Here is a 15,036-nt window from a genome sequence, read left to right as displayed (position 1 = left end):
TGTGAGATCAGTGTAACCATGAGCTTGTAGGTAAATATATTCCCTTGTGGCATTAATGCATGTGTGCGTATGTAATTCTAGGTCATATTACGTCTGGTTCATGGTCCTGCAGCAGAAATCCATCTTTTAAAAGACCAGAAGAATGGTCTTAAAAATATATAACACCGGCTTTTACCATTTAAACCAAGCAGCACTGCACACAGTGTGTGTGTGTGTGTGTTTTAATGAACCAATCCCCTTGCCTTCCTCTGTTGTGTATCCCAGAAATACACCTAGAGAGTGAACTGTGACGAGAAAAAGCATGGGCTCCGAGGGAATCAGTGTGGCGTCTATGGAGAGCTGCAGGGCTTTAGAAGGTATCTGACCTGAAACAGCAGTGTGGTTTAGAACTGGACCTGAGTTCAACACCGAAATAGAACACAATGACAAAGATCACTTGCTATTTCAGTTCTCTTATATGTTTTAGCCTGTGGTGAATGGAAATGAGGGTTGAGGTCATAAAAACCATTCTCAGAATTTCTTCAACTGCCCTGACATTTCTGAGACTGGTCTGGGAACAGTCTGGGAACAAAGAGAGTGGCAGAGTTACACGCTACACTGTTACAACAGAACGTATTGACATCAGGCTCACTCCCTGGAAAAAATTTTGATCTATCCGACGTACAACAGTAATAAAACATAATGGCTGTTCCAGGCCAGTGCCTTTCTTGAAATTCAATTTCTACTTCTGGAAGTTCTCTTTCAGTGCACCTGGTGATAATGTACAAACATGTCAGGGATTTGCAACGTCTCCTTAGTCTCCTTTTCTTATGATATAGACAGGGATGTGAAAAAGAGCACTAATAATGCTGGGGCACGACAGAGGAGAAGTAGAAAAGGCAGATGGCAAGTGCACAGATCCATCCAGTGTTCACAGTAATGTTCTTCAGTCACTGTCAGACACACTGCCGTGCACAGGGATGCGAGCCTTAAAATACACCTCAACCTGACTATGTTCTGGTTCAGTGCGATGTTGCTGACATGCTGCTGGTAGTGTGTCCTGACGTCCGAGAAACATTAGATCAAACCACCGGCGCGTCCAGCGTTCACATCTCAAACAGTGGACAAACATCTGCCAAAATGAAGTTACCTCAGCTACCTGCTACTCTCCACTGGAAATAACAAAGCAACAGCTGAACGAAACAAACCTGTTACTCTGAAAACAACAACAACCGCTCACAGAGAGTTATTACTCAATTACGCAGCTATTACTCAATAATGTTTAGCAAGCTCATGGTGAACATGGCTGCACCACCTCTAAAGTTCAAACGTCTATGGGAGAGTGTAAATGTCCTGGCTCGTTTTTTAGATGGAAAGAGTGTTTAATTTTAATTACTATCCACTAATGTAAGTGTAATTTCATGTTGAGTGAAGCATATTTTTGGAATATAACTGATATTACACCTAAAAAGTGGTTCTAGTGATACCCAGCATAGCCCTTGTGTGCTCTAAGAACCAGTGGTTCTTGGGATGAACAGTTCCAGGAACCAAAAATACTTCACAAATAGGTTCTCTACACTTTTGATACGACTTCCATTCAAATCAAATGTTAAAGTCTCATTCAGAGAACACAAATGGGTCGTTCTGTGGTATCTCTCCAGGTTCCAGATTCATTATTTCTTCAGCTTGCTTTGTTTTTCTGGTTTGTTACTCCTCACACACACACACACACACACACACACACACACACACACACACAGAGCAACAGACAGGAGTGACGTTGCGTGAGTGTGTTTACAGTGATGGGCTGAGAAGAGAAGAGGTGTTGTAGAGTTGTTGTAGAGCTGATGGGGATTTGCAGCCTACCCTCAGCAGTGACAGAGAAGAGCTCATTATCCACACAGCAGATCACACACCTGGCAACCCAGAACATCCACACTCACCCAGGCAGACTGGCTGTTATTTACACAGAATAATATTCTCTCTCTCTCTCTCTCTCTCTCTCTCTCTCTCTCTCTCTCTCTCTCTCTCTCTCTCTCTCTCTCTCTCTCTCTCTTTTTCACACACACACACACACACACATCTGTTTCTCTTTCTAGATCTCTGAATTAACTTTAGATAACTCTTTTCTCCAGTCCTCTCTCTCTGGGTGCAGATACAACGGAAGTACTATAGGTCAGTGCTATCGGACTGAATCAAACTGAACACATTGATCTGCATATGATTCCACACAAATTTCACAAAAAAGCGAGCGCCCATCGCATTATCACCACCAGAAGGCGCTGTTCTACAACATATAGTATACACAGACAGACACACACACACACACACACATTTGACCCCAGGGTCAGTACAAAGCTCTGTTTGTAATTTACTAAAGATCCAGGGAGAATGCATTTTACAACTGTGAAAAACAGAGTGTACCACCAGTGCAGTACTGCTCCCAAGAGAAGAGAGAGAGACAGAGTGAGTGTGTGTGGGGGCGGCTGGGGAGAGATGGTGGTGTAAATCAAACCCAGTGTGTGTGAAAGTGTGCTGAAGTGTTCCTGTGTTGAGATCATTGTCTGCTTATGCAGCTGTATACAAAAGGATTATGTCCCTCCAGACACACGTGTTTAGGTAGGCCTTTAACCACACACACACATACGCAAGAGCCCACTTTTTTAATCTTAAAAGAAAACAATCAGGAATTAAAACAAAAATAGAAGTGATAACAAACACAAACCCATCCATCCATTCATTATCTGTAACCCATATCCAATTCGGGGTCACCGTGGGTCCAGAGCTTACCTGGAATCATTGGGCGCAAGGCGGGAATACACCCTGGAGGGGGCGCCAGTCCTTCACAGGGCAACACACACACACTCACACATTCACTCACACCTACAGACACTTTTGAGTCGCCATTCAACCTACCAACGTGTGTTTTTGGACTGTGGGAGGAAACCGGAGCACCCAGAGGAAACCCACGCAGACACAGGGAGAACACACCACACTCCTCACAGACAGTCACCTGGAAGAAACCCATGCAGACACAGGGAGAACACACCACACTCCTCACAGACAGTCACCCGGAGGAAACCCATGCAGACACAGGGAGAACACACCAAACTCCTCACAGACAGTCACCCGGAGGAAACCCACACAGACACAGGGAGAACACACCACACTCCTCACAGACAGTCACCCGGAGGAAACCCACGCAGACACAGGGAGAACACACCACACTCCTCACAGACAGTCACCCGGAGCCCTCGTGTCTGCTCTACCTTTCTGGCACTCCCTATTTAGTTTCAGTGTTAAGCCCACCACAGCTTTGGTCATGAGAGAACCACCTTCCATGGAGCCTTCAGGTGCCAGTGTCTCACCCTCAGGGCACTGACTGACCGATGAGACTGGGGCTTTATTTGAACGGCCATTGCTAAATGTTCACCTGCCTCATGCTGAACTTTCTTAACACAGCTCTCAACGTACTCATAGTGTGATACTGCAGTGTGCTGTACACTCACTACAACTCTGTAATTCTTCATTTATGCTGCAAAATGTTTATTGTTTTCAGTGGGTTCCTCTTTTCAGTCTTGGTTCCTCTCTCTTTTTCTATGGGAGATCTTCTAGTCATTGGCAATGGCACTTTGTTTTTCTTTTCACTTTGGGCAGGACCCACATTTCTGTTAAATTGCTTTGTGACAACATCAGATGCTAAAACATTAAATAAATGTACATTCTACGACTAATAATGTAATGTGTGTGAGTAGATTCCCTGACTCTGTGTGTGTGTGTGTGTGTGTGTGTGTGTGTGTGTGTGTGTGTGTGTGTGTGTGTGTGTGTGTGTGTGTTTGTGTGTATGTGTGTGTCTTTAGTAGTTTTTCCCCCGTTTGTGCTGTTCTGGGCTTGGATAAATGATTTATGTTACGGAGGTGTACAACATAAACAACAAAAAAATCTTTCGGTGAAACTCTCTCTCTCTCTCTTTTTCTCTTTCTTTCTCTCTGTCTGCATGTGTGTGTGTGTGTTTTGGAGTGATGCCAATTTCACACACACACACACACACACACACACAAACAGCATTAATGGTTGTCTGGTGGGAGGCCACTAACTGTGTATATATTCAATAGAAATCTGCTATCGTAATAAAAAAGCACATGGGCTGCTGTTTAAATGTATATAATATTCATTCATTCGTCATTGGCTGTAATCGCTGTGGGTCTGGAGCCTACCAGAAATCACCGGGCGCAAAGCAGGAACACACCCTCGAGGGGGCGCCAGTCTTTCACAGGGCGACACACACTCACACAGGGAGAACACACCAGGCTCCTCATAGACAATGACCCGGAGCTGTCAGACAGGATTCTGGAGCTGTGTGACTGTGACCTACCTACAGCATTTATTTGTAGTAATAAATTACTTTAAACAACATGTTTCTAGGTATAAAATGAGAGAAGACAATGTAATCAAACACAGCTGTGGTGTGTATAAAAGTAATACAAAACATACCAGTGAAAAGTAGGTTGATGTAATTTATAACTGCACTTTTCCACTGCTCCACTGTCTTTTAGTACCGCTCTAACCAAAGCGTGGCATCTGACATCCTGACTTTAGACTCATGTAAAGCAGGTCAGAGCCACATATTCTATGTACAATGCTGATCCATAGACAGTCATTACACTGTATGAATGCCTGTGTCAGTAATGTGTAAGTTATCTTTGCAATGGTTGATCTTATATTTGAGCAAATACCTAGCTGCAGCTATACAGCTGTATCTCTAGTCTCAGGTGGGGAACATTACTTCTCAGATGACTGAGCCATCATGTTGTGATGTGTCCCCTTCAGTACACTCCTGAACCTACCTGCAGCTCTGTGCATTTTTATGACTCAACATCTCCTTACTGAATTCCTCTTAGTCACTCTGTCGATGTTGGCCGCGGGGCTCAGCTTGTGCCGCCAGCTCCTGTTCATTCGCTTCCACAACCACACGCACACCACAAAGCCGCTCAGAGTGCCACTCTATCCTGCCGCCAGGCCTGCCTGGAATCATTAATCTCGCTCAGTGGGAGGGAGCAGGATGGAGTGAGAGAGCTGTTTCAGGCCGTTTAAAGCATAGTTTCACTGGCTGGTTTGCTACTGTCACTCAAACACTGCAGACCCATCCTGCTCACAGATATCTCTCAGTTTGAGCCGGATGAGGGGAGGAGTTGCAGGTGTACTTGTGTCTGTGAAGAGCTGTCATTAGTGTGTAGTTTTTGTGTGTTTATTTGTGAATATGTGTGTCTGCTGTTATGTGCTGGTAATAAAGTATTGAACATGCACTGTTTATAGATACGTCCCTAGATTATGCTTCTGGAAAATGACCAAACGCTATTGATATGTGTACATCTGTCAGAAACACAAAATGTGATTTTACTGGAGTAAAAAGACTAGCACCAGACCTAGACACTTTGTTTTTATACCCACTTACAGACACTGGGGCTCTGTAAACACATTATGGACCTCCACCACCATGAAAATATCTCATTACACACATACAGCCATCAAGATGCCCCTGAAAAGTATAAGCACTCCAAAAATAATTTTGTGTTTAAAACTGACATTCACAATAATGATAATAATAATAAACAAAGATAAAATTCAGGGGCTCTCCAGTCTGTTTGTTTGCTGGAAATCGGACTAATGCCTTGGTGTCAGGAAACGAGTAAAAAAAAAAAACAAAGTGGCTCAGTCAGACATGCTAGGCTTCCTCGCTCTCTGCTGCTGGCGGAAACAGCAAACACTGAGGATCATTAAAAAATAAATGACGACGTTGCATTATTCATGATCCATAGTGGGGTAATACTGACTTAACTGTGCTTTTCAGATAACTTAGTCACTCAAAATTCAGGAGCCTTCTAACGTGAAAGTAAACAAACCAAAAGTGCTACAAAACAAAACCTACAAACAAGGTTCTGTGGTCATTTATACAGTGAATAAAATCTTACAGACAAATAAAACTTCAGCCACATACAGTCGTTTTTCTCCTAGACATCCCATTGTATCTTAAAAGACAAAGAGCTTCTGAACGTAAACAAACAAGAGAAACTGTAGTTCCCCCAATCATAGACATTCTCTTTAAATGTTGAAGTGACCTGACTATGTGCAGCTAGATTTCAAGAAACCAACTAGAAGTTAATTATAAAGTTAAATTAGGAAATAAATAATGAAGTTAAACCTGCAGTAAGACTGGATTGATGATTGTTGTATGCAGTTATTTACACTGGAAATAAGTCTGGAGCAGCGACACATAAGCCTTAGATCACAATACCAAGCATCAAAGATATAGTTTTCATGTGTGCACAAATAAACACAGGTCCACATCAGGTGAATTCACTAATCAGAGGAGATATTTGGATCTACTGTTATCTAGAACTTCTTATGAAAAGGCTGAAATGTGAACTGAAATAAAAACAGATGTAATTTAAACAGAAACACCCAGAGCTACATTACAGAGTTGTTTAAAGTCACTCCTTTCTGCCTCCTTGTGTGTGTGTGTGTGTGTGTGTGTGTGTGTGTGTGTGTGTGTGTGTGTGTGTGTGTGTGTGTGTGTGTGTGTGTTTGCATTGCGCTGGTTCTGTATTGAACGAGTGGATGGTTGATTCTGCCAGACAGGAGAGAGTCCACTGCTGCAGGTGCTTGGGGTTATAAGGTTCAAAGAGTGTGCCCTTTGGTATGAGTGGGGTCAAATAACTGGTTTTAAACGGTGGTACAGCCACCTGTCTAGTGTCAAAGGTGAGGGCCAACAAGGCCAAGTACGCAGAACACACACTGTGCTTTAATGCTTTAATGACACAGTTAAATACTTAGCAAATTCATAGAGGTAAATTTACATGTGTATTCCAGTTTGAGAAAACAGTGGGCAGGGGGCTGTCTGGATGGGTGTGTCTTTGTGGATGGGTGGGTGTGTTTGTATGTGTGTGTGTGTACATGTGTGCGTGCATGTAGGTATATGTGTGAGACCTGCTCAACGCTGGAATGTAGGTAAATGTGTTTAGCTCAGATCTGGCCTGCATGGATACAACAAAACACAACTGTCAGACAGCACAAGCAAATAAGCAATTATGTCTTTCTCTATCTACCACAAATACACACACCTACAGATACACACACACTTTAAAGACACTGTTTAGAGCTTGCTTCAGTAACACTGTCTACTTTTTCGCATTGGAAGATGGAATGCTGATGTGAGAATTTGATTGAATGCAGTCACAAGGGCATCACTAGAGGGATCACTAACACCACACCACCTCATTCCAAAGTGACTTGATGGCAGTCCAGCACTCCAGAGAACACTGATCCTGTGCTCCACATGATTCTGATGAACTGACATTCAGCATTGGACACAATGAAGTTAGACTCATAGGTGGCTGCTCTAGAGCATCCCATTCTATTGGTGATTTCTCAACCCTGACCCTGGAGGCACCCTGCCCTGCATGTTTTAGTGGTTTCCCTGCTTTAACACACCCACTGCAACTTTGAAAGAGCTTGTTAATTAACCGATTAGGTGAACCAAGTGTGTTGGGAGGAGGGAAAGCAAAAATGTGCAGGGAAGGGTGCCTCCAGGACCAGGCTTGAGAAACACTGTTCTAGACAGAGTAGGTCTGAGAAGAACAGGTTGAATGAAATTGCAAGAATCACCCGATATTCATTCATTCATTGTCTGTAAGCACTTATCCAGTTCAGGGTTGTGGTGGGTCCGGAGCCTACTCGGAATCACTTTACGCAAGGCAAAAACACTTCCTGGAGGGGGCACCAGTCATTCACAGGGTGACACACACTCACACCTGCAGACACTTCTTTGAGTCTCCAATCCACCTACCAATGTGTGTTTTGGGACATGAAGAGGAAACCATAGCACCCGGAGGAAACACACAGGGAGAACACACCACACTCCTCACAAACAGTCACCCGGAGGAAACCCGGGCACAGACAGGGAGAATGCACCACACTCCTCACAGACAGTCACCCGGAGGAAACCCACGCAGACACAGGGAGAACACACCACACTCCTCACAGACAGTCACCCGGAGGAAACCCACGCAGACACAGGGAGAACACACCACACTCCTCACAGACAGTCACCCGGAGGAAACCCACGCAAACACAGGGAGAACACACCACACTCCTCACAGTCACCTGGAGGAAACCCACGCAAACACAGGGAGAACACACCACACTCCTCACAGACAGTCACCTGGAGGAAACCCACGCAGACAAAGGGAGAACACACCACACTTCTCACAGACAGTCACCTGGAGGAAACCCATGCAGACACAGGGAGAACACACCACACTCCTCACAGACAGTCACCCGGAGGAAACCCACGCAGACACAGGGAGAACACACCACACTCCTCACAGACAGTCCCCTGGAGCGAGACTCGAACCCACAACCTCCAGGCCCCTGGAGCTGTGTGACTGCGACACTACCTGCTGTGCCACCGTGCCGCCCACCGACTTCACCCACATATCTATAACTTAAATACAATTATATACAATATATCAAAGGTGTATCAAAAACTTTATGTATAATGTTGGTTATTCTAGCATCCTGTCACTTTGAAGGCATCTATCTAACTACTGTGTGTATTAAAGATTAAGAGTGTTTTGGGTTATCTCTCTCGTGATTGAATAGGAGAAATAATATTCCCAGCCAAATACTTTGCCAACTATTCAGTCCCGCTTGTCTTTCCCTGCTCTTCTGCACTTGTCTAAGCTTATAAAAGATGTGATGACTCCCTGATGAGCTGAATCAGGAGTGGAGATGTGTAATGCACGACCATTGGGAGAAACAGTGGCTGGCTTCACACGACTCAGAGGAAGCATGTGCTTGCCATCACTCTCCCCAAATGATGTCATTGCATATGATTGGGGAGACCACGCCATTAGTGAAATTGAGTATATTCAGGAGTAATGATGGTTGGTAAACAAACTAACAAACAAACATAAAACATAATAATTCAGTGAATAAATGAATGTGTTTTTGTATGAACCTATTTCCATAGACCTGGGAGTCTAACGTGGTCATTCAGTGACATTTTATTCATTGATTCTTCAGCAGTAAAACTAAGACCCATGGTTTTATATAACAATTCAGGATGATATTAGCAGACCTCTGAGCTGCACTCTCAGTGATGCTGAACAGCGACGCTCTTCTCTGTGAGAACATGAGCTCATTGAGAAGACTGATGTCTGTGCAACTCCTGCTGAGTGCCTCACACTTAACAGGATGTTCAAGCTGAATGACCACTCTTCTCACACACACACGCACACAGACACACACACACACACATTCTTTTTGAAACCTTCAGCAGTAATTGCTGCCATGGCAACTTCCCCATTGGCTGCTCAATTTGCTGCTCACCAGAAACACACGGTGTTGATGACAATGAACCTGACATTTTATATGTTTGCGAAGTGCTACTAAGATAATGAGATTGTAGTAAAAGCTCTCTGCCCAATCAGCTGTATAATCATACAGAGCTCATAAACAGGTTCACAGTCACAAACACATTAAGAACATATTTTTCACTTTTTCACATGCTGCTGAATATATACAACAACAACAACAACAATAATAATAATAATAATAATAATAATATTAATGAATATGAATGATATACATACAATATCATTATTATTATTATTATTATTACTATTGTTGTTGTTGTTGTTGTTACTATTGTGTATCTATTTTTATGTGTATTTGATGAATATAACACATCTACATTTACCATGTGCCCCAGGACTGAACACTGTATTAATAATAACATACATGAGGTTTCTCTCTCTCTCTCTCTCTCTCTCTCTCTCTCTCTCTCTCTCTCTCTCTCTCTCTCTCTCTTTCTGTGTGTGTGTGTGTGTGTGTGTGTGTGCTTGTGTATGTTCTCTCCTGCTGTTTCTGTTGTGCGTGGCAGATCAGAGTGCTCCCCTGCAGTGTGTATGTCACTGCATGACAAGACCTTCACTTGTTTAGGAAGTGGAGGAGCCTCTGCTTTGTCCACACTCAGTGAGGCAGAGAGAGAGAGAGAGAGAGAGAGAGAGAGAGAGAGAGAGCAAGAGCAGGAATAAGGCAGAGATAAACTGGAGGAAAAGCACACTGAATGAGGACAAAGAGCGAGACGTCTAGATGGGACCACAGGCCTGAGAGAGAGAGAGAGAGAGAGAGAGAGAGAGAGAGAGAGAGAGAGAGAGACTTGCCCCCTGGGAATCCTTTGACTCTGACTTCCTTTCTCTCATTTTGTCTCCCTGAATATGTGTTTTTGAAGCGTGTGCGTGTGTGTGTGTGTGTGTGTGTGTGTGTGTGTGTGTGTGTATTACAGCAGGTGGGAGGTGGGTAGATCACAGTTCTATTTAAAACAGTCACTAACCAGCTCTTTAATAAACCTTTCACCTCTCTTCACTCTTGAGGTCACTCAGCTCAGAGCAACTGCACAGTCCTCACCACCCACAGAGACTCACAGGGCACACACACACACACACACACAAACACACACACACACACACTGTATATACTAAAAAATATGTATGCAAAAACTACTACTATCAACTGTGAAAGTATGACCACCTCCTTGTTGCTGCAGTCACTGTCCATTCTGCCCACTCCACTGGTCATACAGGAGCACTTTGTAGTTCTACAATTACAGAGTTACATCTGTGGTTCTGCATACTTTGTTTGCCAACTTTCACCCTGTTCATGAATGGTCAGGACCACCACAGAGCAGGTGTGATTTCCTTGGGGATCATTCTCAGTGCTGCTGTGACAATGACATGTCAGTGGTGTGGTAATGTTGCATTTGTAATAATGGATCAGACCCAGCAGTGCTCCTGGAGGTTTCAAACAGTGTCCACTCAATGTCCTCTCTGTAAGACACACCGACCCTGTAGGTCCACCATGTAGATGTCATTTCAGAGAAGTAGTTCTGTGTGCTATCCTCCAGTCCTTCATCCACTGGATGCTGGATATTTTTGGTTGATGCAGAATTTAAATACAATAAATCAAACATGGAGAATTGTTTTGGATGTTTTGGATTGTGTTATAGTTTTGTAATGTCTATATATCTTTTGTCTCAAAGGCACTTTATGTGCTCTCCATGGTGCTGATTCGGGTTTGAATAGCATGTGTGTGTGTGTGTGTTTCTTTTCAGGGTGCTCTAGATGGACATAGGAAGCTTGACCTTTGACCTTGTGTTTGTAATAATGTCTAATAGACTGGTCGCAACATCATATCACTGTCATATGATTCCCCCCATCTCTTTCTCTGTTTCTCTCCCTCCCCCTCTCCCTCTCTCTCTCTCTCCCTCTCTCTCTCTCTCCCTCTCTCTCTCTCTCTCCCTCTTCATTATAACGTACACATACTCTGTGGGAGTGGTCTTCTCCCACAGGACCCCCTTCAGTGTGAAGAGTAATGGATTACGCTTTAGTTGGACAGACCAAAGCAGCCTGGCCATTATCCCCAACACATGCTGCTCAATATAGATAATCATTTAATGATTATACATTAATAGCCTATCAATAATAATTACTCCATATAATCAATTTGCTGTAGTAATGGCATAATAATAAATTACGTTTAAAGATGATTCTTTAATCAATTAGCTATAAATATGCAGTTAATTCATAATCAAATCTTTAGTTGATTTTTTAGGGCATTTAGTTTTCACCCACTTATGACTACACTGGGAAGACTAATGACTCTAATGGCACATTTATATATAAAGTGTTTAATGTAGGGAAAAGTTATAGACAGTAAAGAACTATACTGTTTTGTGAATCCACAGATTCCAGAGAAAATAATCTGTTTGTTTTCTTTTTTATGTCAGAAATATTACTTTTATTAATAATGTTTAACATGAGACCACCATTATCCACCAACATGTATAGGTGTGTATGCAAGTACTCATTAGGAGAGGTGTAATTTGTCGTGTAGGAGGTTGGGGGCTGAGGACCAGAGATGGAGATAAGTGCAGGAGATTTTATCAAAACTAAACAGTGAACAGAAACAAAAACTAAAGACTAACAAATGGTAGACAACCAGGTAACACAGGCACGGGCTATAAGAAAAATACCAAGACATGACACACCTGGGGGCGGCACGGTGGTGCAGCAGGTAGTGTCGCAGTCACTCAGCTCCAGAGATCTGTAAGGAGTGTGGTATGCTCACCCTGTGTCTGCGTGGGTTTCCTCCGGGTGACTGTCTGTGAGGAGTGTGGTGTGTTCTCCCTGTGTCTGCGTGGGTTTCCTCCGGGTGACTGTCTGTGAGGAGTGTGGTGTGTTCTCCCTGTGTCTGTGTGGGTTTCCTCCGGGTGACTGTCTGTGAGGAGTGTGGTGTGTTCTCCCTCTGTCTGCGTGGGTTTCCTCTGGGTGACTGTCTGTGAGGAGTGTGGTGTGTTCTCCCTGTGTCTGCATGGGTTTCCTCCGGGTGACTGACTGTCAGGAGTTTGGCTTGTTCTCCCTGTGTCCGAGTGGGTTTCCTCTGCGTGACTGTCTGTGAGGAGTGTGGTGTGTTCTCCCTGTGTCTGCGTGGGTTTCCTCCGGGTGACTGTCTGTGAGGAGTGTGGTGTGTTCTCTCTGTGTCTGCGTGGGTTTCCTCCGGGTGACTGTCTGTGAGGAGTTTGGTGTGTTCTCCCTGTGTCTGCGTGGGTTTCCTCCAGGTGACTGTCTGTGAAGAGTGTGGCGTGTTTTCCCTGTGTCTGCGTGGGTTTCCTCCAGGTGATTGTCTGTGAGGAGTGTGGTGTGTTCTCCCTGTGTCTGCGTGGGTTTCCTCCGGGTGACTGTCTGTGAGGAGTGTGGTGTGTTCTCTCTGTGTCTGCGTGGGTTTCCTCCGGGTGACTGTCTGTGAGGAGTTTGGTGTGTTCTCCCTGTGTCTGCGTGGGTTTCCTCCGGGTGATTGTCTGTGAGGAGTGTGCTGTGTTCTCCCTGTGTCTGCGTGGGTTTCTTCCGGGTGCTACGATTTCCTCCCACGGTCCAAAAACATACGTTGGTAGGTGGATTGGCGACTCAAAAGTGTCCGTAGGTGTGAATGTGTGAGTGTGTGTGTATGTGTTGCCCTGTGAAGGACTGGCGCCCCCTCCAGTGTGTATTCCCGCATTGCACCCAATGATTCCAGGTAGGCTCTGGACCCACTGCAACCCTAAACTGGATAAGGGTTATAGACAATGAATGAATGAATGATACATCTGGGAAATAATGAAGACAATAGAAACAGGAAAGAAGGGTGATCACATGACCAAAGTAACACTAGGAACCAAAACAAAACAAAATACAAAACCAGCACCTGTTATATTGTTGAACATTTGTTACAATTGCACAGTCAGCCCATCTACCCATATAGTTTGAGTCAGGGAAAATTCTCACTGATTTTTCTGTGTAAATTAAGTCATTCAGAGTAGGCTCGTGTGTAAGGTTCCATTTTAGAGTGTCAGGAATTTTCTCAGTGGTGGAAATAAAAGCCGGCTGTCAAATGACTTTTTTTTAATCACTACTATTTGCTACTTATCAGGACTTTATATAAAACTCATAAATTAACTTATAAATTATAAACTGTGAAAAATGAATGGAGCTCCCCTTTAAACTCTAAAGTCTAAGTGCTTTTCAGTCTGAGATCTCAGTATTTCTCCTGGACTTAGCTCTCTGTGATTTTGAGGTGATTTGCGATCAATTCATTCTGAAGCTTCTGGAAAAAAAATGGATAAGACCATCCAGAGGCTTTTTCCCTGAGCAGTCAGCTGAATCAGGAGATAACAGGATCTGTGAGAGTGGGTTGAGTACATGTCTGTTCATGGGGGACTCCTTGGCAGAGTAAAACATGGAAACATGGAACATGGAAAATCATCTCTCTCTGCTCATTCATCATCTACTATCTATAGTCTAACCTGGCAACCATAACCATGGCAACAGTCTCACTCATGCCCTGCTCTCATCACTCAGTGAGTCACTGGTCCGAGAGGACACATGATGTTCCGCTAGCTTCCTCATGCCAGAATCATTTTAGACCAATCAGAAGGTCAAGGGGCAGGGGAGCCTTCTCCGGTTCACACACACCGCCAGCTTTAGACAATAAACCAGTGATGAAGAGTGTGAGGGCCAGTAATATGTCAAAATGATAAAAGATCAAAAGAGTTCATAAACTCTGAAGCAGTGGAAACGTTCTTTGGAGCTTCCAACTTTGTGGAGTTTGGAGGACCTTATTTGTTGTGGCCTACATCTATCTATCTATCTATCTATCTATGTGCTAGATTTGGTACACATAGACATCACTAAAATTAAAAATACTTCTGTTTCCTGTTTAACACTTGTTTATTTAGGAACATTCATGGGAAATGTCCAACTTTTCATAGTGAGCTGTCGAAAACATTCTGTTTTTCCAATGCCATGAAGCTCACTTTTTACTGTGACTTAACTCATACATTGAACTACAGATGGTGTGTCAGCGGGGCACACAGTGTAAGTGTAAATTGTTCTCTTACTTTCTTCTGAGTTCCTCTGCTTCCTAAATGCTTCCTCTTTTGAATAATACCACTCACAGATGATCATGTAATATTTAGGAAGGAAGAAATGTCACAAACTGATTTGTAACAATGATGGCATCCTATTTAGAGCAACACACTCAAACGTCTGTAAAAGCAGACTACACAGGTGCTGGATTGTATACGTGTGGCAGTAAAACTGAATGAAACATTTGAATTCAAATATTGGCAATAACTAATATTTATTACTGGTTTATCAATAGCAATGGGGAATTGAGTGCTACAGTATTTGAAGAGAAAGAGAGAGAGAGAGAGAGAGAGAGAGAGAGAGAGAGAGAGAGATTAATTTGTGCATGATTTCACAGACTGTAATATTATTTACATTTTTTTATTCTGTGTATCACACAGATGCAGTATTAAAAGTCTTGCCAACCGAACGACACTTGTTTTTATAAGGTGTAGTTCCTGCCCAAGCTTTACTACACCCACTGCTTATATAATCCCAGAGAAATCTTTTTAAATCATGTAATCATATTACAAACACATTAAAAAAACGTGGCAGT

The sequence above is a fragment of the Hoplias malabaricus genome, unplaced genomic scaffold, assembly GCF_029633855.1.
Source record: "Hoplias malabaricus isolate fHopMal1 unplaced genomic scaffold, fHopMal1.hap1 scaffold_215, whole genome shotgun sequence".
Lineage (NCBI taxonomy): Eukaryota > Metazoa > Chordata > Actinopteri > Characiformes > Erythrinidae > Hoplias > Hoplias malabaricus.
This window is presented reverse-complemented; position numbering follows the sequence as displayed.